The sequence below is a fragment of the Littorina saxatilis genome, linkage group LG5, assembly GCF_037325665.1.
Source record: "Littorina saxatilis isolate snail1 linkage group LG5, US_GU_Lsax_2.0, whole genome shotgun sequence".
In the NCBI taxonomy this organism is placed as follows: domain Eukaryota; kingdom Metazoa; phylum Mollusca; class Gastropoda; order Littorinimorpha; family Littorinidae; genus Littorina; species Littorina saxatilis.
In genome coordinates this window covers 43,214,739-43,239,738 of record NC_090249.1, presented here as the reverse complement: position 1 = coordinate 43,239,738, position 25,000 = coordinate 43,214,739, and the positions used below count along the sequence as shown (strand labels likewise).

Here is a 25,000-nt window from a genome sequence, read left to right as displayed (position 1 = left end):
TTTTATCTTTGATACGGTCCTAATTATATTTAGGTTTGCATAGAAGTCACTGATTAGGCTGGATGGCTGCATATTATTGTGTTATTTACGATAATGCTTCGAACTGACCAAAGCGTCACTCTGACCTTGACCGGTTTTCATGTATCGTTGAGAGAAATTGATTCTCACAAACTCATCTTTGTCTTTTCAATCATTGTTTTGTCATTTTTGTATCACTATTACATATCCCGTACCTATGTTGCATATGATTTTAGTTTGTTTATAAGGATTTGGTTGTAATGAGTGATGCTTGGTTCCTCTGCAAAGATTGCTAATTTATGCAGACAGGTACTCGCGCAGGAATTTAGCCGATTCCATTTACTTTCGGACTTTACCGCTTCGTACTAAGTCAATGTATAATTTTCCCCCAAGTAACGCATATCATGATGTTTGTCTAGGGTTCTTCTTTTTATCTGTATGATTTATGAGTTTGTCCATTATTCCAGTTTAGAGAGTTTTGTAATTTTCCGCACTGAAGTTGGTTCAGTGCCTTCACTAGGACCATTGTTTTTGCATCCTACTAAATAAATATAAGTTTTTACGAAATGTGATCTATTGCAATGGAAAGCTAAAGGTCGTAGCTTTAATTTGATGTATTGTTTGTTATGATTGGTTATGTATTTGTTTAAATAACGTAGGGTAAAGCAAGTGTAAGAAACACAGATTCCGTGTTTCTGGCCGTATTCAGTCCGATTTTCATCGCCGCCGGACGGTGCTTTCTGTGCAGTCCGCGCCGGGGCTATAAGTATAAGCCGGACCCCGGCATAAGCATGCATTCGCTCCTAGCAGCTGAACACGACACTACACTTGCTTTGCTGTCTACGGGTTTCGCCTTCGGCCTCTACGTTTCCTTGCATTGTTTTCTTGAATAAAAAGTTGAAACAAGACGCTTGGACTTGGGCTTCGTGTATCTACTACTACTACCCTTCCACTCCTCCACTACATTTGGCGCTGCGCAGCAGGGTACAGAAGCATCAACTGAAAGAAGACAGTACAGGCAAACATGGCGGACGAGGCAAACACCCCCAACCTGCGGCTCTGCAAGCTGAGGCGTTTCACCGGCGAGGGCGACTGCGCCGAGACTTTTATCCAAGAGGCCAAGCTGATCCTGCAGCTACAGACGGTCCCTGCACTTGCTGCAGCGGCATGGATCCTTGGAGCGCTGGACGGAAGGGCTCGACAGGAGGTCATCAGGCGACCAGCAGCTGAGGTCAACACGCCGGCCAAAATTTACGCCATCTTGGAGCAGACGTGGGGCGACCAGCGAGATAGTGTCGCGCTGGCTGCCGCCTTCCACAGACGACAACAGGGTCTCGGCGAGTCCGTTAGCGAGTACGCCAGCCACCTACGCGCTGTGTGGGCCAAGACCAATGCTGCCGAGGCCAACACACTGAACGACAATACGCTGCGCAAGACCTTCGCCACAGGACTCCACCCACAATCCCTGAAGCGTGACATGTGCCGCTTCCTGCGAGAAAAGCCGGCCGCCACCTTCGACGAGGTCACCAGCGAGGCCATGCGATGGATGCGGGAAGATAGCCCTGCTGAAGCAACAGCTGAACAAGTCTTCGCTGCACCGGACCCCTCCATCGCAAGGCTCGAAGCACGCATCGCTGCCCTCACCACGGAGACAGAGTCGCTCAAGCTACAACTGGCGTCACAACCACCACCAGCTGCACCTACGTACCACCATCACCAGCAGCAGAACCATCAACCCCAGTGCAACTGGTGTGGCAGAGTCGGCCACCGGGAATCCGACTGCTTCCAGAAACAGCGGTACCACAACAAACAGCGGCATCGGCCCCGACAACAGCAACAACAACAGCACCAGCAGCAGTCATACCAGCAGCAGGGAAACTTCTAACCCCCGCTGTCACAAAACATTCAGCGGGCGGTAGGAAGAAGAAGACATCACTCACCGGCCAGTGTCCAACTGCCGATATCTCAATCAACGGACGCCCGGCCGAAGCTCTACTCGACACAGGCAGTGAGGTGACGACCGTCACCGACACATGGGTGGCCCAGCATCTCGCCCACTGCGACATCAGTGCCTGCCACGTCACCCTTCGAGCTGTCAACGGCGCTGAAGTTCCCTACTCCGGGGTCATCGTCGTCGACATCTCCATCCTGGGCCACCTCTGCAAGGATGTTCCAGTCCTTGTCGTCAAGGAGCCTACCGAGCCGTTCATGCAGAACCGCAAGAAGCGACTGCCGGTCTTGGTGGGCATGAACGTCCTTTCAACTTGCCTGCCCCAGATGTCCAACCTCCCTCCTTCCCTGCAAGCTGCTGTCCGGGAAGTTCGACTAGATCGCAACTCAACACGTGGTCTAGCTCGGACTTCCACTCCCTGCTCAATCCCTGCCTACTCCATGGCCACAATCCGGGTTACCAGCAACCAGAGGTACACTCGGCAATTGCTGGCTTCTCCTCTTTCCCATCCCCTTCCTGGCGGTCTGCTGACTGTCCCCACCTTGGTCGCTGGGGACCCCTCCTGCCGGTTCATCAGGATTGCAAACCTCTCTCCTGAGGACAAGACGCTGCCTGCCAGAACGCCGATCGCCACACTGCACGCCACTGACACAGTCGAGAGCCAGTTCGACGTCACCTACAGCGCTACAGTCAACGAGCTAGTCATCTCCACGCAGCGCCTGTCTTCAGGAGACACGAAAACACCGGCACCAGCTCCATTCCATCTGCCAGACTTCGATGGAACCAGCAGCCAGAAGCAACGCCTCGAAGAGCTGCTCAGCAAACGAGCTGACGCGTTCCAGAACACTCCAGCAGACTTGGGCTACTGCGACGCCGTCCACCACAAATTGAGGACGACAGACTCAAAACCTGTCGCCCAGCCTTACCGCCGCATTCCCCCAAACAATTTCAAGGAGGTGCAAGAGCATTTGAAGGAGCTGCTCGACCGCAATATCATCACAGAGAGCCATAGCCCTTACGCTGCCCCAATTGTCATCGTCAGGAAGAAGGACGGCTCCATCCGCCTCTGCGTCGACTACCGCCGGCTCAATTCCAAGACAGTCGGCAACGCCTACCCGCTGCCACGAATCCAGGAGTCCTTCGACGCACTGGTGGGGTCTCAATACTTCTCGACCCTCGACCTGGCCAGCGGCTACCACCAGATTGCGATGGACCCGGCGGACCAGCACAAGACGGCGTTTGTCACCCCCATGGGCCTCTACGAATACACACGCATGCCCATGGGACTCATCTCTGCCCCAGCCACGTTCCAGCGTCTTATGCAGACCACGATGTCAGAGTTCTTGTTCCAGTTCTTGCTCGTCTACCTGGACGACCTCCTCGTCTACTCAAAGACCTTTGACGAGCACCTGGAACACCTCGACCGCCTGCTGGAACGTCTTATCAAGACCGGCCTCAAGATCCGTCCAGACAAGTGTCAGTTCCTTCGCCGCCAGGTCACCTATTTGGGCCACACAATTTCGGCAGAGGGCATCAGCTGTGAAGCCGGCAAGGTCGACGCCGTGGTCAACTGGCCTACGCCCACGACCACCACTGAAGTCCGCAGTTTCCTCGGGTTCGCAAGCTATTACCGGCGCTTCATTGCCAAGTTTTCGAAGCTCGCGGGTCCTCTGCACGACCTGGTGGCAGAGGCCGAAAAAGGCACCAAGAAGAAGAAGAAAACAGACCTGAGGCACCTCTGGCAAGACACGCATCAAGCCACTTTCGACGCCATGAAGCGAGCCCTGACCTCGGCCCCAGTCCTTGCCTACGCTGACTTCAAGCAGCCTTTCATCCTGGAGACAGACGCCAGCCACGACGGACTTAGCGCCATCCTCTCCCAAGAACAGGAAGGACGACGCAGAGTCATCGCCTACGCGAGTCGACGATTGCGGCCGACAGAGAAAAACCAGGCTGCATACAGCAGCATGAAGCTGGAATTCCTGGCAATAAAATGGGCAATTTCCGAAAAATTCAGACACTACCTGCTGGGGGCCACATTTACCGTCCTCACGGACAACAACCCGTTGGTCCACTACAAAACGGCCCCCCTCGGAGCTCTGGAACAGCGCTGGGCAGCCCAACTGGCTCAGTTCAATTTTACGATCAAATACCAGCCAGGGAAAACAAACCCCGCTGACGCTCTCTCCAGGATGCCCCCGTCATTTCCCTCTCCCACGACGTCCACCTCCCTCCCCCCTGAATTGGCAGCAGCGCAACAAATCTGCTGCGAGCGACAGGCTGCCGCCATCCCAGACGTCGCTCCCGCCTTCCATCATCCAGACACAAAAGCAGAGCCTGAGACAATCTTCCCTCGGCTGTCGTCCACAGAACTACAACGGCTTCAGAGGGAAGACACCACCATCGGGCCTGTTTTAACGACCTGGCCCACCAAACCTGCCACAGGCCAAGACCGTCAGCTGCGCAGTCTTGTACAACAGCACGACCGTCTCTATCTGAGAGATGGCGTCCTCTATAGAAAGGTAACTGACTCCATCCACGGGCCCCAGTTCCAGCTCGTCTTGCCGTCAACGCTCCGTCCAGATGTCCTAGCCATGCTACACGACAACATGGGTCATCAGGGCTACGACAGAACCATGCAACTTCTTCGGTCCCGGGTCTACTGGCCAGCAATGTACAGCCAGGTGAAGCAGTACCTCGACAACTGTCAGCGCTGCTGTATGGGTCGTCTCCCCTCGACGACCCACACCACTTCTACGCCTCTGCTGGCCAGCCGCCCTCTTCAGGTCCTCGCCGTGGACTTCACCAAGCTAGAAATTGCCAGCGACAACCGCGAGAACGTCCTCGTCCTCACTGATGTCTTCAGCAAGTTCACACAGGCGATTCCCACCAGGAATCAAGAAGCTGCGACGGTGGCGAAAGTCCTGGTCAACAACTGGTTCCAGCGCTTCGGGGTTCCGGAGCGAATCCACAGTGACCAGGGCAGAGACTTTGAATCCAAACTCATAAAGGAACTCTGCGACATGTACGGCATCAAAAAGAGTCGCACCACACCGTATCATCCGCAAGGCAACGGCCAGTGCGAACGGTTTAACAGGTCAATGCATAACCTGTTACGCTCCCTGCACCACGAGCAGAAGACCAGGTGGCCCCTTCATCTCCCGGAGCTGGTCCAGGCCTACAACAACACACCCCATGCGTCCACGGGCTTCGCACCACACTTCCTGCTCTTCGGGCAACAACCCAGGCTGTCCGTTGACGACATGTTGGGCTTCCCAGCCCCAGCAGCCAGCGGCACCATCGACTGGGTGCGGCAACATCGCCTGCGTTTGACAGAGGCTCATCAGAAGGCCTTTGACCACCTTCAACAGGCGGTGGTCAAGAGGACAGCGCTCACTGACAGACGCGCTGCAGACCACGGCCTCAACGTTGGCGACCACGTCTACCTGCGGAACCGGGTCCTGGGGCGCAACAAAATCCAGGACTATTGGAAGCCAGACATCTACAGAGTGACCTGCCGCGTCGCTGAACATCAGCACGTCTACCTCGTCGCGCCTTTAGCTGGTGGCGCGGAGCGAGCGGTCAATAGAAAGGACTTGCTGCCAGCCTCCGAGACTCTTGACAATCAAGACGAGGATACACCGTCTTCGGCTACCTCAGTGCCGAGTGAAACAGACTCTGAGAGTGACAGTGATGACGAACTCTGGATCACACTTCCAAGGCCCAGACCTGCGGCTCTTGCGGGTCCGGCTGTGGTTGCTGTGCCTCCTCCTGCACCTGTTGCTCAACCGGTACCAGCACCTCGCCGGTCACAACGAATTGCTTGCATGCAAGGTAACAATTAACTTGATTTTATTTTTTGAATGATCGTTTACTCGGTAGGCTGAATTTGACTGATTCAGCTAAAGAACAATTCTACTAGTACTAGCATTCAACTGGGCTAAATAATGTTTTGCACATAAAACTCGCGAGTGTATCGTAACCCATGTGTATCGTTGCGATTTTTTTCCCCGTTTTCATCACATATTATTTCTGGAGATCAGTAAGGTCTGAGTAGTAGTCGGTTAAAAGTCCAAAGTTAAGCCCTCAGTGCCATTGGCCCGTAAAGCTACCTATTTACGATTTAGGCGCAGAAACCCCTACAATTGATGAACGGGAATTATGGTTGACACATATATTTTGGGTAATGAACTCGTATCTAACTCATGACGTGGTGATATAGTAAGATGCCTTTACTGTAAAGCCGTGAGCGAGAGTTTTTGTGAAGTGTTGAGCTTGTGCATACAAGAACACACATTGAAAGAGAAATCCTATATTATCAACTAAACGGATTGGTGGGGATGAAGGTTGCATTTTTGTATGGTAGTGTTGACATTGTGTTACTTTTTCTCAGTGGAGAAAATTTGATAATTGTAGCAATGTTTTCCCATGAAATTCCTGATTGTTTGCACTTTTATGTTTTTGACGCAGTACTTTGATCATATGTGAGACACTTTGTAAAATGCAGGCCTCACTTTTGATTTAGCAAAGCTGGTACTGATCACGAGAACATGTTTTTGTAACTGTCGATTTTCTCAGTGACATATGTGAAAGTCATAGGCAAAGTTTTCGCAATTTTTCTCTTTTTGGATAATCTAAGATGGTTTGATAAATTCAGCTCTTAGGCTTTCCTGTTTTTCTTAAAATCAGCGCGGCCGCTGATATGTAAAAGAGTTGGGGGGGATGTAGCAAAGTGCACTTCGCTACCCTAAACACTCTAATCATCGCATAGCGAAACAGCCTTGTGTACAGTACAAACGGGATAACCCATCCCATAGCAGACGATACGATGATGCGCGCGCACCTTGCCGGCGCAAATTCTAATACAATACCTTTCTTTATATATCTACCTAACTTCTATCTTTCAAAGTCCCTTTTATCTTTGATACGGTCCTAATTATATTTAGGTTTGCATAGAAGTCACTGATTAGGCTGGATGGCTGCATATTATTGTGTTATTTACGATAATGCTTCGAACTGACCAAAGCGTCACTCTGACCTTGACCGGTTTTCATGTATCGTTGAGAGAAATTGATTCTCACAAACTCATCTTTGTCTTTTCAATCATTGTTTTGTCATTTTTGTATCACTATTACATATCCCGTACCTATGTTGCATATGATTTTAGTTTGTTTATAAGGATTTGGTTGTAATGAGTGATGCTTGGTTCCTCTGCAAAGATTGCTAATTTATGCAGACAGGTACTCGCGCAGGAATTTAGCCGATTCCATTTACTTTCGGACTTTACCGCTTCGTACTAAGTCAATGTATAATTTTCCCCCAAGTAACGCATATCATGATGTTTGTCTAGGGTTCTTCTTTTTATCTGTATGATTTATGAGTTTGTCCATTATTCCAGTTTAGAGAGTTTTGTAATTTTCCGCACTGAAGTTGGTTCAGTGCCTTCACTAGGACCATTGTTTTTGCATCCTACTAAATAAATATAAGTTTTTACGAAATGTGATCTATTGCAATGGAAAGCTAAAGGTCGTAGCTTTAATTTGATGTATTGTTTGTTATGATTGGTTATGTATTTGTTTAAATAACGTAGGGTAAAGCAAGTGTAAGAAACACAGATTCCGTGTTTCTGGCCGTATTCAGTCCGATTTTCATCGCCGCCGGACGGTGCTTTCTGTGCAGTCCGCGCCGGGGCTATAAGTATAAGCCGGACCCCGGCATAAGCATGCATTCGCTCCTAGCAGCTGAACACGACACTACACTTGCTTTGCTGTCTACGGGTTTCGCCTTCGGCCTCTACGTTTCCTTGCATTGTTTTCTTGAATAAAAAGTTGAAACAAGACGCTTGGACTTGGGCTTCGTGTATCTACTACTACTACCCTTCCACTCCTCCACTACACATATACAAAATTCTGGTGGTTGCTGTGTAATAAAAAAACCAAGTGTCACTGAAAACAGAGATGTGCAAATAAATGTAGCTTTCATGTGTGTGTATGTGTGGTGTGTGTGTGTGCGTATGTACTCAGTGCACTGGCGTCGGAAACTGGGGGGGGGGGGGGTGGCAGCTGCTGTTCCTGGGGTGGGGGGGGGGGGGGGGCAAACATGTCTTTTTGCCCCCCCCCCCATATTTAGGATGACAAAAATATTCACACAGAGAGGAAGAGGAGAGAGAGAGAGAGAGAGAGAGAGAGCGAGAGAGAGGGAGAGAGAGAGAGAGTGTGTGTGAGAGAGAGAGAGAGAGTGAGAGAGAGAGAGAGAGAGAGAGAGAGAGAGAGAGAGAGAGAAAGTTGATAAACAAAATACCCCCCACACACACAAAAAAGAAGTATATTGTCTCGCGTGCAAGAACTTTATAGCCCAGACTCCCCACCCATCTCGCAACCCTGGCCATCTCCTCACGTCTCTCATCCCCTCTCCACTTGAATTTTTATTTCATAAAAAAAAAAGTTTCATTTGTGAAAATCATTTGTTGTGCCTTTCGTCTTTAAAGGGGCAAAAATTAGCTTCCATTTTCCCTCTTTGCCATGCCTTTCGATCCATTTTGGTGACCTAGCCACCTAAGCATGGCAAAGAGGGAAAATCAAAAGTTTCTATGTGTCCCTTTAAACCTGTAATTAGAATTTTGAGTTGGGAATACTCAAGAAGAATCATTACATTTTTGAAGATTATAAATAATTTTTGTCTTTGGACATTTAATTTGAATTTTGAGTTGAGAACAATAAAGAAGACATGTTCAATGTATGAAACGTATTACTTGTTGAGTTTGTATTCATTGGGCGGGGGTATAAGTATCACTTAAGATTTAGTATCATTGTATCAAAATATTGTTCCATTTACATACAGACATACACAGACAGACGGACAAAGTGAATCCAGTATACCCCCTCCAACTTCATTGGGCTGGGGTATAAATATCAGTATCACTAAAGATTTAGTATCATTGTATCAAAATATTGTTCCATGTACATACAGACATACACACAGACAGATGGACAAAGTGAATCCAGTATACCCCCCTCCAACTTCGTTGGGCTGGGGTATACATATTGTTCCATATCTGACAACATTTCACGGGTGAAGCAAGTTTACCTTTAGTAGAGTTTCAGAACAATCATGTAAATTAGTAAGCTTTCAGAACAATCACGTATGAGGGCTTACATGTTTACGATGAAATAAATAGTAGACTTTCAGAACAATCATGTAATAGTCACTTTTCAGAACAATCACGCGCAACACACGTGTATGCATTGTTTCTTACACGTGTATTGATCATTTCTTACACGTGTATGAATTGTTTCTTTCACGTGTGTTAATCATTTCTTACACGTGTATGCATTATTTCTTACACGTGTATGAATTGTTTCTTACACGTGTATTAATCATTTCTAACACGTGTATGAATTATTTTTTACACGTGCATGGATTTTTTTTTATTACACGTGTTGTAAATACAGGAGTCACGTGGTTAAGCGACTTAAAAACTCGGACTGGGAATCCACATGAAAAACACTAAGCCGCGTCTCAAGTTCATCGCCTCGCTTTGAACATCACAAGACTCAGTGGCGGGAGCGGCAAACGTTTTAGACGGTTTATGAGTAGAGTTCAACGCCGTTGTACAAAATCAAGCCAAGCCTCGCATAGCACTGGTGTTGACCCGTGATTTATAAAAAATAAATGTTAAAACTTTTTACAAATTACGTTGAACCTAAAACCGCGATTTGTAAAAATGTAAAAATGTAAAAATGTTGCATTCCACAAAGTAATACATGCCTTTGATTACTGTTAGTATTTGTTGTTTAGAGCCTCTATGCTGGATGGTGGGGGGTGGTTTGGGCCGGATAAGTAAAATATTACGAATTTTAGCATGACAAAGAAAGAAAAAATCTAATAGATCCCTTGACTTTGGGGTAGCGCGACTCTGTTGCAGATAGCTTTCCACTGGGAGGAAGCGACCCATATTTCTCAGCGATGGGACTATAAAGTAATGAGAAAAAAAAATCTAATAGATCCCTTGACTTTGAGGTAGCGCGACTCTGTTGCTGCTAGCTTTCCACTGGGAGGAAGCGACCCGAATTTTCCAGCGATGGGACAATAAAGTAATGAGAAGAAAAACAAGAGGCGAAGCCTTCAAGGCTCCCGTAAGAAATCAACAAACAGTAACATAACACAAACTCACTCACTCCGTAACACACACACACACAAACACACACACACACACACACACACACACACACACACACACAAACACACACACACACACGCACACACACACAGTTAAAACTAACGCATCATATCAACTCCATGTATAATTTTCAAAAGAAGGCAAACAGATAAAATGACTAGGGTAATAGGTTAGGTACCTGCCATGTGGGCACTTTTTCCACTGCTGTCCTCAGTTCTATACTTTTCATCAAGACTTGTCACCATGCCGAGTAGATCTAAATTCGGAAGTCTTCATGTGGCTGAGGCATATATCTGACATAGCGTCGATCTTGTTGTAGGTTAACCTCCTTTCTGAAACAAATGGCAAAATGCGATTAGTTATGATGACTACAACCTACACAAATATAAACAGTGTTTTGAAACAGAATAGTCAGGTTATACAAGCCACTTTACCTATGCAGCATGGTAACCCTACAATATGCGAAACATGTCGACTGCAGCAGCCTGGTTCTTAAAATAATTCTGACGGTCAACACAGCCAGAAATGCCAACAAAGACAAGAAAGCTGTTGCAAGGTAAGCTTACCAAACGTTACATAGCGAATCATATGATAGTGCGTAAACAGCAAACAGTAGATCTACAATCAAAGAGAGGATCGAGTCTGGAATGAAACGCGATACAGATCTAGCATTCAAAAACTGTCTTTCACGTTCAAGGAAGTTGTTGCAAGGTACTTAAGACTTACTAAATTGTACAGACAAAACCATGACAGTGCATGTTTTGAATCTGAGGAAAAAATCGTGATCATTTTGACTTTGAGAACAGATTCATTCCGTTTCCTTATATCTGCATGTTCAAGTAAATGGTGGACAGTTTTTTTCGGGCAGAGTAAACTTAACTTGAGACTCTACTGCAAGTCTTGAAATTCACATAAATCGAACCACGAGCAAAGACATCCAAACATTACAGGCACTTTAGATCAACTCATTTCACTAGAGGTGACTGCCTAGCACTGTGTTTGACATCCGTGTCTGCTGAAATAAAAAGAAATTAAAACAAAACGGATTAACAGTAGGTGACACGTTATCAGAGTGGGAGACACTAGATCTGTCTCTGAACTTACCGGGATACGGCTGCAAGATCGACACTGACTGCCGCGCTTTCGACAGCTCTTCCTCGCGTGGACATTGGAAACACGCTGTGCAGATCAAATTGTAGGAAATCTCCCTTTGGTATCTTCTTTATTTACTTTTCTGGAGCTTAGAAACCGAACAACATGAAATCGTTTTCCCCGGCGAATCGGCGAGGTGAGAACTGGACCACAATCCTTCGCGCGACCCCTGACCTGATCTTGACACCTGACCTGCCGTCTGCATGCCAAACACGACACAAACCAGTCAACTGCTTGTACCCCTTCAAAACCCACCACCACCCGTTTTCTTTGGATACACGCTTTAACTACACACATGCCGACACAATGTTGATCATTGCTTCAATAATTTGAAGATGGTGCTTGAAAATTAACCACGTGAAATGAGTATTTCGGTGTTTAGCCAAAAATGTTAAAGTTTCTACCACAGACATACATACATACATACATACATACATACATACATACATACATACATACATACATACATACATACGCACGCACGCACAGACAGACAAAGTTTACCATCGCATAGGCTACACTTACGTGAGCCAAAAATGAAAAAATTTAATAGATCCCTTGACTTTGGGGTAGCGCGACTAGACTCTGTTGCTGCTAGCTTTCCACTGGGAGGAAGCGACACGAATTTCCCAGCGATGTGACAATAAATGATCCACAAAAAAAAAATAATCTTATAGATCCCTTGACTTTGGAGATGACAAGAAAATATCGGGCGCATTTACGTGATTTGTAAAACATTTGTTACAAATCACGGGGCGTGATTTGTAAAATGTTTTACATTTGTACAAATCACGGGTTAACAACTGGAGAGGTAATTGTTTTATCAGACGAAGTCGGTTCTTGGGACGTATTGAGAGATCGCGCCACCCGGAAGCAGCTACGAAATTTGTCGCTTTGCAAGTCGTACATTTTCTGATTCAAGATTTAATGCACCGCTGATTTCTTCCGGCGTGTATAAATTATTGCTTCCGGCGTGTATGTAGTCATTTATGACGCGCGTGTTTAAATATTTAATACACGCGTATGAATTATTTATTACATGTGTATAAATTATTTCTTACACGTGTATTAATCATTTCTTACACGTGTATAAATCATTTCTTATACGTGTATTAATCATTTTTTACACGTGTATAAATCATATCTTACACGTGTATAAATCATTTCTTACACGTGTATAAATCATTTCTTACACGTGTATTAATCATTTCTAACACGTGTATTGGTTATGAGCCAAACGGCTTTCCATAGTATGCAGGGAGTGTAGCTGTTATCACAGCAGGTTTGAAAGCATTTCATGTTAAAGCGCGAGCCACTGACCGGTTTGGGAGTCTTTCTTGCATACTTGCCAAAATTCACAAAGTCTTTCCACAGTCTAGCGTGTAGTTATTTTGTCGTGAACATGAAAATACAATCAATTTTACGGAATTCATGGAATTTCACCACGTTTTGGCCTTAGTTGCAACACACTAACACAGTTCTCTCTGCTTGCATAGTTTAAGAATTTGGGACTCTATTCGTCAACATTGCCCCCGAAGTCTTGCCATGATGAAAAACAAATCAGACGTTTCGCTGCTGAGAAAAAAATGACTGATGTATGAGGTACTTCCAGAAGAAATGATACCTAAACTGTGACGTTTCAGTCATTGTGTGAGTTTCTTGATTTAACAGATTGCATACTCCGCGACGGGCGCAGTGGCGCAGTGGATAAGACATCGGCCTCCTAATCGGAAGGTCGTGAGTTCAAATCCCGGCCGCGGCCGCCTGGTGGGTTAAGGGTGGAGATTTTTCCGATCTCCCAGGTCTACTTATGTGCAGACCTGCTAGTTCGATCCTTATCCCCCTTCGTGTGTACACGCAAGCACACGACCATGTGCGCACGTAAAAGATCCTGTGAGTCATGTCAGATTTCGGTGCGGGTTATAGAAACACGAAAATACCCCCGAAAATACCATGCTTCCCCCGAAATCGGCAAATGGCTGCGCTGTCGAAATGGCGGGGTAAAAACGATCATACACGTAAAACTCCACTCGTGCAAAAACACGAGTGTACGTGGGAGTTTCAGCCCATGAACAAAGAAGAAGAGAGAAGAAGAATATTCCACAATCACGTGTACACTCCCTTTAAATATTGTTTCGCGTGCCTTTATTCGCAAGAACTCTGAAAGTAGAATGTGAATGTCGTTGAAGAAGGGCACAAACGAATAAATTAAATATGAAAGGAAGAAATAATCCAACAAACAACCAAAGGAAAGAAGTCCATCACATATTTGAAAGGCGATATTTAACTTATTTCCGGGTGTCACGTGATAACCTTCCTTTCGGTGCACCTCCTTAAAATAATGTCTGAATCAGGCTGCTTTAGAAGACAATGGAAAGCAACCGAACAATAGGCAAAGGAAAACATAAATGATATGAACAGTGAAAAAAACAAACAAAAAAAACAAGAACATTGCAACTCTTATTGTATCATCCTTGCAACAACAACAAAAAAAGACAACAAAAAAGACAACACTATTCTATTAACATTTTCTGTTCACTTAAAGGCACGTGACTTGGGTATCTAGCATACTGTCCACATTGAGGGTTTCTTTCGCGGGTGTCAAATTTAATCCGTTCAAATGAGGCCCAAAATTCAACCCAACTAAGCTGAAAATTGAAAAACAAATCCCCCAAACATCAGAAATTCGGTGTCTACCACGTAAGAGGTTAAAAATATAAGGGTTTTTTGTCACTTTCAGCAATGGCCCCGTGGATTGCTTTCAAACTTTCAGAGTATTCTGCTCACAGACAATTTAAGTGCCTTTACTAGCACATACAATTTTAATAAACCAACAAGGAAAGGATTCTTTTTTTTTCACGAAACAAAAAATGTTGTCATAGTTTTTTTGTTTTGTTTTTTCACTTGTTTGCGTCAATTCGCAAAACCACATTCAGTATTGTATTTTGTCAGAGCAGAACAATAGTCTTATTATCCATACTCACGTACCCCCCCCAATTTGATTGAAAAATGAGGGCGGAACAGTGTTGCCTCAACTTTCACAAAAAGCCGAATATGACGTCATCAAAGACATCTATCGAACAAATGATAAAAAGGTCCGTGGATACCATACCCAGGAACTCTTATGTGAAATTTCATGAAGATCAGTCCACTAGTTTTCTCGGAATCGCTTTACACACATACATACCTACACACACTACGACCCTCGTCTCGATTTCCCGTCCTTTTTTAAACATTTAGTCAAAACTTGACTAAATGTAACAAAAAGCAAAGACAACAAATCAACAACAAACACAGCAAAGAAATAAAGAAAAAACAACTTCAAACTAACGTCAAATAATTTAAAAAAAAATCGAAACAAAACACACAAACGTACACAAAACCAAACCAAACAAAAATAGGCACATAACTTAATTGCGACGGCCACTTTAAAATGAATCCCTGGGCTACACATTAACAGTCACAGATGTGCACACGTGATTGAGTTATAACACGAGGCGCTACGTCCTGTTTTTTTTACCGTACCACGCGCTAACCCGTTTAGCACTTCAGCGTCCATCGCTCCACTTTCGCATGTCCTTCCCATTGTAAGAAGAGTACTTTCGTCACTTCCCAAATTCTTCGAAGCGATAATTGAGCAGTTCCGACTGTCTATCCTAAAACAGCTATCTCATCCTGACAGATCGTCCACAACTCTGAATATAGATTATCCAGTTCGTAGGAGACAGAGCAGAGGAGTTACTAACAGAAAGCAAGACCAAGGTAATCTCTGTTTTCAGTCTGATTCATTACTTCATGGTATTTTGTTGTTACCGACGCAGGTGATAACATTTTAAAGATGAGGTAAGCTACGGTTCGGTTTGACGATAAGGTGAAGGTCAACGACAATAGTTCACACAAAAGGTGTGCGTGCTCATTTTGCGACAATTAGTAACAGTCGAACCTGCCCTGACGAACACCTCTCCAGAACGACCACCTACCAATTTCGACCACCACAAAAAAACATCCCCGACGAGGTGGGGTTTTTTTCTATGTAATTCACCTGTTCACAGCGAGCACCTCTCTATTATGGCCACAGTCGGACCCTTGGGTGGTCGTTAAAAACAGGTTCGACCGTACCATAACACACTATTGGTATGAACAATGTACGAGACAAACCTGGATACTTTGTTATCAGGTAATTCAAATCCCTTTCTTCGTTCTGGCGTGTTCACTCTTTGTCGCTGTTTCTCTCACGTCAGAAATGATAGTGTAGTGTGATGCTGTGTGGTTTAATTACTGTCGGGTACATGACAGTCGTGAAAGGTAGAGTTATGTAGTGTAGTGTAGTGTAGTATAATAAAGTGATGTGTAACGTACTGTCGTGTACATGACGGTAGTGAAAGGTAGAGTTATGTAGTGTAGTGTAGTGCCATGTAGTGTAGTGTAGTATAATAAAGTTATGTGTAATGTATTGTGGTGTATATGACGGTAGTGAAAGGTAGCGTCATGTAGTGTAGTGTCATGTAGGGTAGTGTAGTATAATAAAGTGATGTGTAATGTACTGTATTGTTTATGACGGTAGTGAAAGGTATAGCGTCATGTAGTGAAGTGTAGTGTAATGTAGCGCTGTGTAGTGTACAACACATGTAGTGTATATGGCAGTAGTGTAGTGTAGTGTAGTATAGTGTAGTGTAGTGTAGTGTAGTGTAGTGTGAACCGGTCATACACCTGTGGTGTACTGCACATGTAGTGTACACTGATGGCAGTAGTGCAGTGTGTAGTGTAGTGTAGTGTAGTGTAGTGTAGTGTTGTATAGTGTACTATAGTGTACATGACAGTAGTGAAAGGTAGTGCCGTGCAGTGTAGTGTCATGTAGTATAGTTTAATGTAGCATTAGTCTTTGGTGTAGTGTGGTTCACGAGGGTATTTAAACGTAGTGGCATGTAGTGTAGTGTAGTGTAGTGTAGTGTAGTGTAAACCGGTCATAAACCTTTTGCTATATACACACTTAATTGAAGTATTAATGGTAAAGACGTACCAGTGTTTAAATGAACGCTAGAGTTTACCCTGGGTAAAATCTCCTGTCAGAAAACCGAAACATCCACGTCAGCTGACAAAAATCTGCTGACCAAATGAAAGCTAGATTTGACCCTGTGTGCTTCTTTTGATAGAAGAACGATGTACTATGTCACACTTTGTTGAAAACCGGTTACAGTAAGTGGGTTCAGAATTGAAACACACCAGATTAGAGTGTACACAGACTATATTCTCTTCTTTTCTACAGGCTGATGCTCCAGATTCAGACTATGTCTGGTCATCCCCAGCCTCAGGTAACCACAGAGATTGTGTTTCATCCTCTCAACACGATGACCAGCTGACCAAAGGCCTCCTAGCTAACTGACCAGACACCTCCTTTACTCACAGGCCAAAAGATGACCAACACCGGCCGATCAGCTGATCAAAACCTTCTGACACACAATCATCTGACCAAAATTCAGAAGACCAAAACCTCCCTACCAGCTGACGAAAATGTCCTCGCCAGATGACTCAAGACATCCACGTCAGCTGACCGAAACCTGCTGACCAAGAACTGCTTTCCAGATAATGAAAATCATTTCTACTTGCTGACCGAAACTCTTTCTGACCAAAATTCTGCCGACCAGCTGACCAAAACCAGCTCCCCGAACTTCCCTTCCAGCTGGCGAAAAAATCCCTATGAACTGACCAAAATCTCAGATACCAGATGGGAAAAAAAAGCTAACTAAAACCTTCCTTTGAAGTGAACAGAAACGTCCTACCAGATTACCCAAGCCAGCTAACCAAAGCCGCTGTCTCCATATGTACTGACCCAAAATGTCCCTGTCAACCGACCCAAAGCCTCTGTCTCCATATGTACTGACCCAAAATGTCTCTATCAGCTGACCCAAACCTTTCTGACAACTGACCGGCCCTAAACCGCAACAGCTGATCTCCAGTATCTACCATCTTGCAACTAGTTCTGCCTCCGCTGTTGCTGTGTCAGTGACAACCAGCATGCATTTTCATCTCATCTCTCCGTCCTTCTGTGTGAGTGTACTTCTCGTCATCTTCGCTTGCATCGTCGGTGCAGAGAGCAGCAGACGATTGTTGGAAAATGCGGTTCGAACGGAATCCACGACATTACCGAAAGTGGACCAGTCTTGCTATTCTCTGCTGCATACGGAAGGTAAAATAAATACGAAAGAGAGATACGAGAGAGAGAGAGATACGAGAGAGAGACAGAGACAGAGAGAGAGACAGAGAGAGAGACAGAGATAGAGAGACAGAGACAGAGAGAGTGAGAGAGACAGATACAGACAGACAGACAAACAGAAAAAGACAGTGTGAGGGTTGAGGGAGAATGTAGTAGGGGGGGGGAGAGTCTGCGAGGGGGATGAAAAAGAGAGTAAGGGGTGGAAGAGACAAAAGAATCAAAACTTGACTAAATATAAAAAGAAGATAGGGAGAGAAATTTAAGAGAGAGAGAGAGAGAGAGATGCGTGTTTGTGTGTGTGAGTGTGTGTGTGTTTGTAAATGTGAATATCTCTCTGTCTGTTCTGCTTCATTGAAATAACAATGAAAAACAAGTCTCATTTCGAATAAAAAATACTCTTGCCTAGAATCACTTTGAAATAATTTGACTTGTATAATTAATTATTCTCTTTATTTATATAGCGCCTTATCCGAAGTTCAAAGCGCTTTATGCCGTGTGAGATGGAATTTTTTACACAATATATCACGCATTCACATCGACCAGCAAACCTCAAGCCTGTTAGGCGAATGTTCACCTTTCGCGGCCTTTATTCCAAGTCACACGGGTATTTGATGGACATTTTTATCTATGCCCATACAATTTTGCCAGGAAAGACCCTTTTGTCAATCGTGGGATCTTTAACGTGCACACCCCAATATAGTGTACACGAAGGGACCTCGGTTTTTCGTCTCATCCGAAAGACTAGCACTTGAACCCACCATCTAGGTTAGAAAAGGGGGGCCGACCCAGGGTCGAACACGCAACCTCTCGATTCCAAGCGCAAGTGCGTTACCACTCGGCCACCCAGTCTTGATCGGAACATGGATAATCAACCGATCAATCATTATATTAATCCTTCAATCAATTAATATCAACCTACCCATTTACCCATCGACCTATTCATCTATCCTTCCATTCATTCGTCAATCAATCAATCAATCAATCAATCCGTTAACAAACCTTTCGTGACACCAAGCCGGCACAGTCCCTCCCTCCCGCCCTCCCGCCCTCCCTCCCTCCCTCCATCCATCCACCCTTCACTCAATCATTATTGAGGCTGGCACATCTGGGACAGGCTGATCTTTCTTAACCCAGTGTGGGATTTTCAGTGGGGCGACCACCCCCAACCCAGCGCGTCCCCGGGTGGCGGATAGGGGAACGGTCTTCAGATATGGAGATCAGCCGCTTGCGGCCGCGGACCAAACTGGCGGTGTTTCCTACCAGGGCGGAGTGGGGTAGCAGGCGGCACTGCTACCCCCTTTGAAATGCTCCATCGTCCATTGACGGGACTCATCTAATGCGATTAGTGGCGCATTAAAACCCTAGCTCCGGGTGGGATCCCGGCAAATCCTCCCCCCTGTGCTCTCAGGGTAGGACATACGGGCCATGAGCTAAGGGTGAGGTAACCCCGACAGAAAACCCCGAATGCTGAAGACGGAGGACCCGGGCCGCACGGCGCATTCTAACAAACCACGGGTACACGCGCTTACGCAAATGATGACACAATCAACCAGCACAGATGGAAATGGCGCTCGCCCATTGAGGCCCCCCAGGGTGGAGCAGCGTCGGGTCCCATGCCTCAAAGGGACCCAGCCCCAACTACTGGAGGTCCCTCCCGTCCGTCTTGTCACGCCAGGGGACGCGGGAGGAGAGTGACTGGCACCACCACAACCAGGAAGAAACCCAGTCAGCAGCGACCTTTTCAGGTCATGCACTGGAACGCAGAAAGTATCCTGAACAAGAAGACAGAGTTGGAGCATATCCTGCATGAGAAGAACATCAACATCTGCTGTATTCAGGAGACGCACCTGACACCCCAAAAGTCCTTCAAAGTGAGAGGCTACCAGTGCCTTAGGTCCGACAGAACAGACCGAAGCAAAGGAGGAATCCTGACCCTCATCAGGAACAACATCAATGCCTGTTTGACAGAAACGCACATGGAGGACTCCGAATATCAGGTGATTCGAATCCAGACGAAGACAGCAGAATTCCATCTTGTCAACTTCTACTGCCCCAACGATAGACACCTCGCCCTTGACACGATCCCCGCAAAGGCCTCCAACTTCATCGTGGTGGGTGACTTCAACAGTCATTCACAGAGTTGGGGATATGACCACTTGGGTTGGAGAGGAGAAGAGGTGGAGAACTGGCAGGACGACAAAGGTCTCATCCTTTTGAACAGTCCCTTTGACTGCCCTACATTCTACTCCAGAAGATGGCACACTACATCAACTCCTGACCTAGCCGTCTGCACGGAAGACATGCACCAGCTAACCAGCAGAGAGGTCGGAGAACAGCTAGGTGGAAGTGACCATCGGCCAGTCTTTTTGACCCTGGGCATGGAGTCCTGCACTGAAGCTTCCTTCCCACGGTGGAACTACAAAAGAGCGAACTGGTTCCTCTTTAGACACCGCACCAGCGAACTCACCAAAGACATCAGAGTCGAGGGTCGAGACATCAACATGGTGGCGAAGGACTTCAACATGAGCATCCTCAGAGCAGCGCGTGAGTCCATTCCCAGGGGTGCCAGGAGAGACTATAAGCCCTACTGGAGCAACGAATTGCAGGAACTGGATGATGATCTGGCAGACGCCAGAAGGGAAGCAGAAGTCAACCCGTCACAAAACAACAACATCCGCCTCCAGGAAACCAAAGCCAAATTTCTCAAGAAGAAGCTACAGGCAAGACGGAGAAGCTGGCGAGAGAAAACAAGCTCTCTGAACCTTGAGAAGGATGGCAGAAAGCTCTGGAGGCTTACCAAGCAGTTGAATGATGAGAACACCAGCAGAGAAAAGATCACATTAGAAGAGAACGGGAAGGTGCTAACTGGAAAGCATGCTGCCAACCAATTTGCTGAAAGCTATGCAGCTGAGAGCAACCTCCATGTTAGCCCCGAGAAACAGAGAGAAGCAAGAAGAGAGAAAAGAGAGAGACCTGCCAGACAGTCGACAGTGGACGCCATGAGTCAACCACTTACACTCCACGAGCTGCACTCAGCTCTGAAAAAGTTAAAGGCGAAGAAGTCCCCTGGCCCAGACAGCATCACCAACGAGATGCTAACCCACCTTGGTAGTGCAACAGAGAACAAGCTACTCGAGGTCTTCAACAGCAGCTGGCAAGAAGGATCGCTACCACAACTCTGGCGAGAAGCGATCATGATCCCCATCTTAAAAAAAGGGAAGGATCCAAAGAAGGCCGCCAGCTATCGCCCAATCAGCCTCACCAGCTGTGTTGTGAAGACCCTGGAGAGAATTGTGAACGAGCGCCTCATGTGGTACCTGGCGCAAGAAGTTGAAGATGCCTTTCAGGAACAGAAGCTGGTCTTCGTCACCTGGATAGATCTTCAGAAGGCTTTTGACAAGGTCTGGAAAGATGGACTCCTTGTAAAACTGCTGAGGAAATGCGTGTCCAGCAACATGTACCAGGGGATTCGCTCCTACCTCTATAACCGCAGGGCAAGAGTTAACGTCGACCAGACCAAAAGCAAGAAGTTCCTCCTACGTCATGGCGTCCCTCAGGGCGGAGTCCTCTCCCCCACACTCTTCCTTCTCTTCATCGACGATCTGGTGTCTGAGATGCCCAAGGGGATCAAAGCTGCTCTCTACGCAGACAACCTTGTGATCTGGTGCAAGGAGGAGCACGCAAGTACTGCCACCTACAGAATGCAGCAAGCGGCAGATAGGCTGAACGCATGGGCAGAAGATTGGTGCGTCTCCATCAACAAGGAGAAATCCTCCACCACCCTATTCACACTGTCGCCAAAGCAGAAAGCCGGAACCATTAGGCTTGGTGGAACTCCTCTGAGAGAGGATGAAGAAGCAACGTACCTTGGTGTCACCTTTGATAGACGGCAGACCTGGAAACCACACATTGCACAGGCAGAGACGAAGGCCCGGCGCAAGCTAGCCATACTCAGGAAGCTGGCAGGTACCACCTGGGGAGCGAACGAGAAGATACTGAAGACAGTATACCAGGGAACAATCAGACCCCACCTCGAGTACGGCTCCACGGCGTGGTCAACCTCAGCCAAGACAAACCTGCAGACCCTCGACCGTGTGCAAAACCAGGCCCTCCGACTCATCACTGGTGCAATGAAATCCACGCCCATCAAGGAAATGGAGAAGCTTACCACCATCCAACCCCTCTGTCAGAGAAGAGAAGCCAAGACTATGGTACAGGCCGAGAAGCTCAAGTGCCTACCCGACCACCCCATGAAGCACAGACTGAGCAACCTCACCAAGAACCGGCTCAAACGGAGCAGTTTTGTACACGAGAGCAAGAGACTTTCTCGACAGTACAGGGAAGTCCTCCCACAGAACACTCTACCTCTGACTCAAGAAGAAGAGGAAACCCCCAAGGCAACAGAGAAACCAGGCATCCAGATCTGCACCAGTGTTCCACATGTTACCTCAGGAGAAGATCAGAATGACACAGCTCGACAGGCACTCACCTTAGCCCTGATCGACGAACAGTACCCAAAAGAGGCGTGGATCCATATATACACCGATGGATCAGCAACTGACGCCGTGCTCAATGGAATTGCTGGCATTCTGATCCAGTTCCCTGGGGGACATACAGCTACATTCAGCGTTGCCACTGGCAAACACTGCACAAACTATAAAGCAGAAGCAGAAGCTCTCATGCAGGCCGCCTCCTTGGTTCAGGACTCCGCAGACCCTTGCTACCAAGTTGTCTTCCTCTCGGACGCCCTTTCAGTCCTTCAGGCCCTAGAGAACGACAAACTCCCACAGCTGGCCAAAGCATTACAGATGGTCAGACAAACCAGAAGAGTTGTTCTCCAGTGGATACCAGCACACTATGGGATACCAGGAAATGAAAGGGCAGATGAGCTGGCGAAAGAAGGAGCCGTAGAAGACCAACCTGAAAACATTGTCAGCTTTAGTGAGCAGAAGATAATCATCAAGGCATTGATGAGGCCAAGGACAAACAGAGATGACTACCACACAATGTCCAGAGAGCAGCAAGTCAACCTCATCAGGCTGCGTACTGGCCACAACAGGCTCAATGCTCACATGAACCGAAATTTCAAGCTGGCGCCATCACCAAGTGACCTGTGCCTGCGGTCAAGAAGACCAAACAGCGGAACACATCTTACAGCGATGTCCCTTACTAGATGAGGAACGAAAAGAAGTGTGGCCGTCACCAACTCCCTTGCAGACCAAACTATACGGCAGTCGACAGGAGTTGGAGAAAACGACAACAGTTATCACCAGTGCTGGACTGATCGTGTAACCTCTGCGAACGCCAAGAAGAAGAAGAAGAAGAAGAGGCTGGCACATTGATAACTGCATGCACCCGTTGCAGATTACATCCATCCATCCACCCATCCATCCACCATTGAGTCAATCAGTATTGAGGCTGGCACATTGATAACTGCATGCACCCGTTGCAGATTACATCCATCCACCCATCCATCCACCATTCAGTCAATCATTATTTCCATGAGGGTAACCTCACTGGACTATAAATCTTATCCAATCCAATCCAATCCAATCATTATTGAGGCTGGCACATTGATAACTGCATGCACCCGTTGCAGATTACATCCATCCATCCACCCATCCATCCACCATTGAGTCAATCAGTAATGAGGCTGGCACATTGATAACTGCATGCACCCGTTGCAGATTACATCCATCCATCCACCCATCCATCCACCATTCAGTCAATCATTATTGAGGCTGGCACATTGATAACTGCATGCACCCGTTGCAGATTACATCCATCCATCCACCCATCAATCCACCATTCAGTCAATCGGTATCCAAGCTGGCACATTGATAACTGCGTGCACCCGTTGCAGATTACATCCATCCATCCACCCATCCATCCACCCAAATCCATCCACCCTTCACTCAATCATTATTCAAACTGGCACATTAATAACTGCGTGCTCCCGATAGCAGATTAGATCCATCCATCCACCCATCCATCCACCATTCACTCAATCATTATTCAAGCTGGCACATTGATAACTGGATTTACCCGATTGCAGCTTTCACCCTGTCCGTGTCGCCGCGTCCACAACAGCCGGACGTTTATAACCTCAGCTATGTGTACAACACGGGACAAAATGTCACTTTGACGTGTCAGATGAAGAACGCCTCAGGGCAGAACGAGACTGATCTGTCTTCACTGCCATACGTCTTCGTTAGTTCCTGCGACTCTTGCAACGGGTTCATTGCATCTGGTGAGTATGCACCTATGGTTTGTTATTGACAGCGATTGTTCTAAGTTTAACAATTAAAAAAAAAATTAAAAAATCTGTACTCACCAATACACGTACAGCACATACAATACTAAATCAAATTGGCTGTTCTGTTTAACGTTTCTCTCCATTTTGATCGCAAGTAGACAACAATAACGCTTTAAATATACGTCTATTACAAGACATTCCCCTGTTAAGGCACGACTATGTTCGTATATATTTGAAGATTTTTGTTTGTTTGTTTGCTAAACGCCCAGCCGACCACGAAGGGCCATATCAGGGCGGTATATTTGTAGATGACAAAACATCAAGTGTATTGAAATCTGATCGTACATAGAATAAAAAGACCAAATGTAATCAAAGGTTCACCCAATTGAATGAGACAGGCATTGTAGAATATACCATATATACAATACGGAAATTCAAGTGTCTTACAGACAAAACACAAATAACACAAGATAACAAGATAAAAAAAACCACAAGATAACAATTAAAATGTGTAAATAAACAGCAAAATGGACAAATAAACAGGACGAAATAAACAAATGAAACGCCAGAGAAAGACAAAATGCGCGAGAAATATTATGACGTCATTAATCATCATAACAATTCATTACACTGTATATCACGTGCCGTCATTCCATTCTTTCCATATCATCCTGAAGATGGCGATTACATACCGAAATATTGATTTAAACTTACCTAACCTGGTTACTGGTGTGTTTTCTTTTTATTCAAATAAACACGACGCATTAATTGTTGCTGTTTTCTGGTAAGTAGTGGAAGGGCTCCTAATATGGACCGGCTCCTAATATGGACCACCTCCTGTTCTGACAAACTAACGGCGCTAGAGCGCTCAAAAAAGTTGTATTCGCTGTATTCACCCTCTCTGGATAACTCGCACATGTCAAAACAGTTGCAGAAACACAAACCTCAAAACCGTTAGGCTTTTTCTCTTTTTACATTTAGTCAAGTTTTGACTAAATGTTTTAACGTAGAGGGGGGAATCGAGACGAGGGTCGTGGTGTATGTGCGTGTGTGTGTGTGTGTGTGTGTGTGTGTGTGTGTGTGTGTGTGTGTGTGTGTGTGTGTGTGTGTGTGTGTGTGTGTGTGTGTGTAGAGCGATTCAGACTAAACTACTGGACCGATCTTTATGAAATTTGACATGAGAGTTCCTGGGTATGAAATCCCCGAAAGTTTTTTTCATTTTTTTTATAA

At 46.2% G+C, this 25,000-nt stretch overlaps 1 long non-coding RNA gene across 1 annotated transcript in view; it reads left to right on the top strand.

The window, feature by feature from the left end:
• Positions 1 to 24,571, top strand: part of LOC138967206 (uncharacterized) — a 27,159-nt gene extending 2,588 nt beyond the window's left edge. Inside the window, exons 2-3 of the long non-coding RNA XR_011455874.1 lie at positions 16,567 to 17,487; positions 23,570 to 24,571. This is a non-coding gene — a long non-coding RNA (uncharacterized lncRNA). The remainder of the gene's footprint in view (positions 1 to 16,566; positions 17,488 to 23,569) is intronic.
• The last annotated feature ends 429 nt before the right edge of the window (positions 24,572 to 25,000 follow it).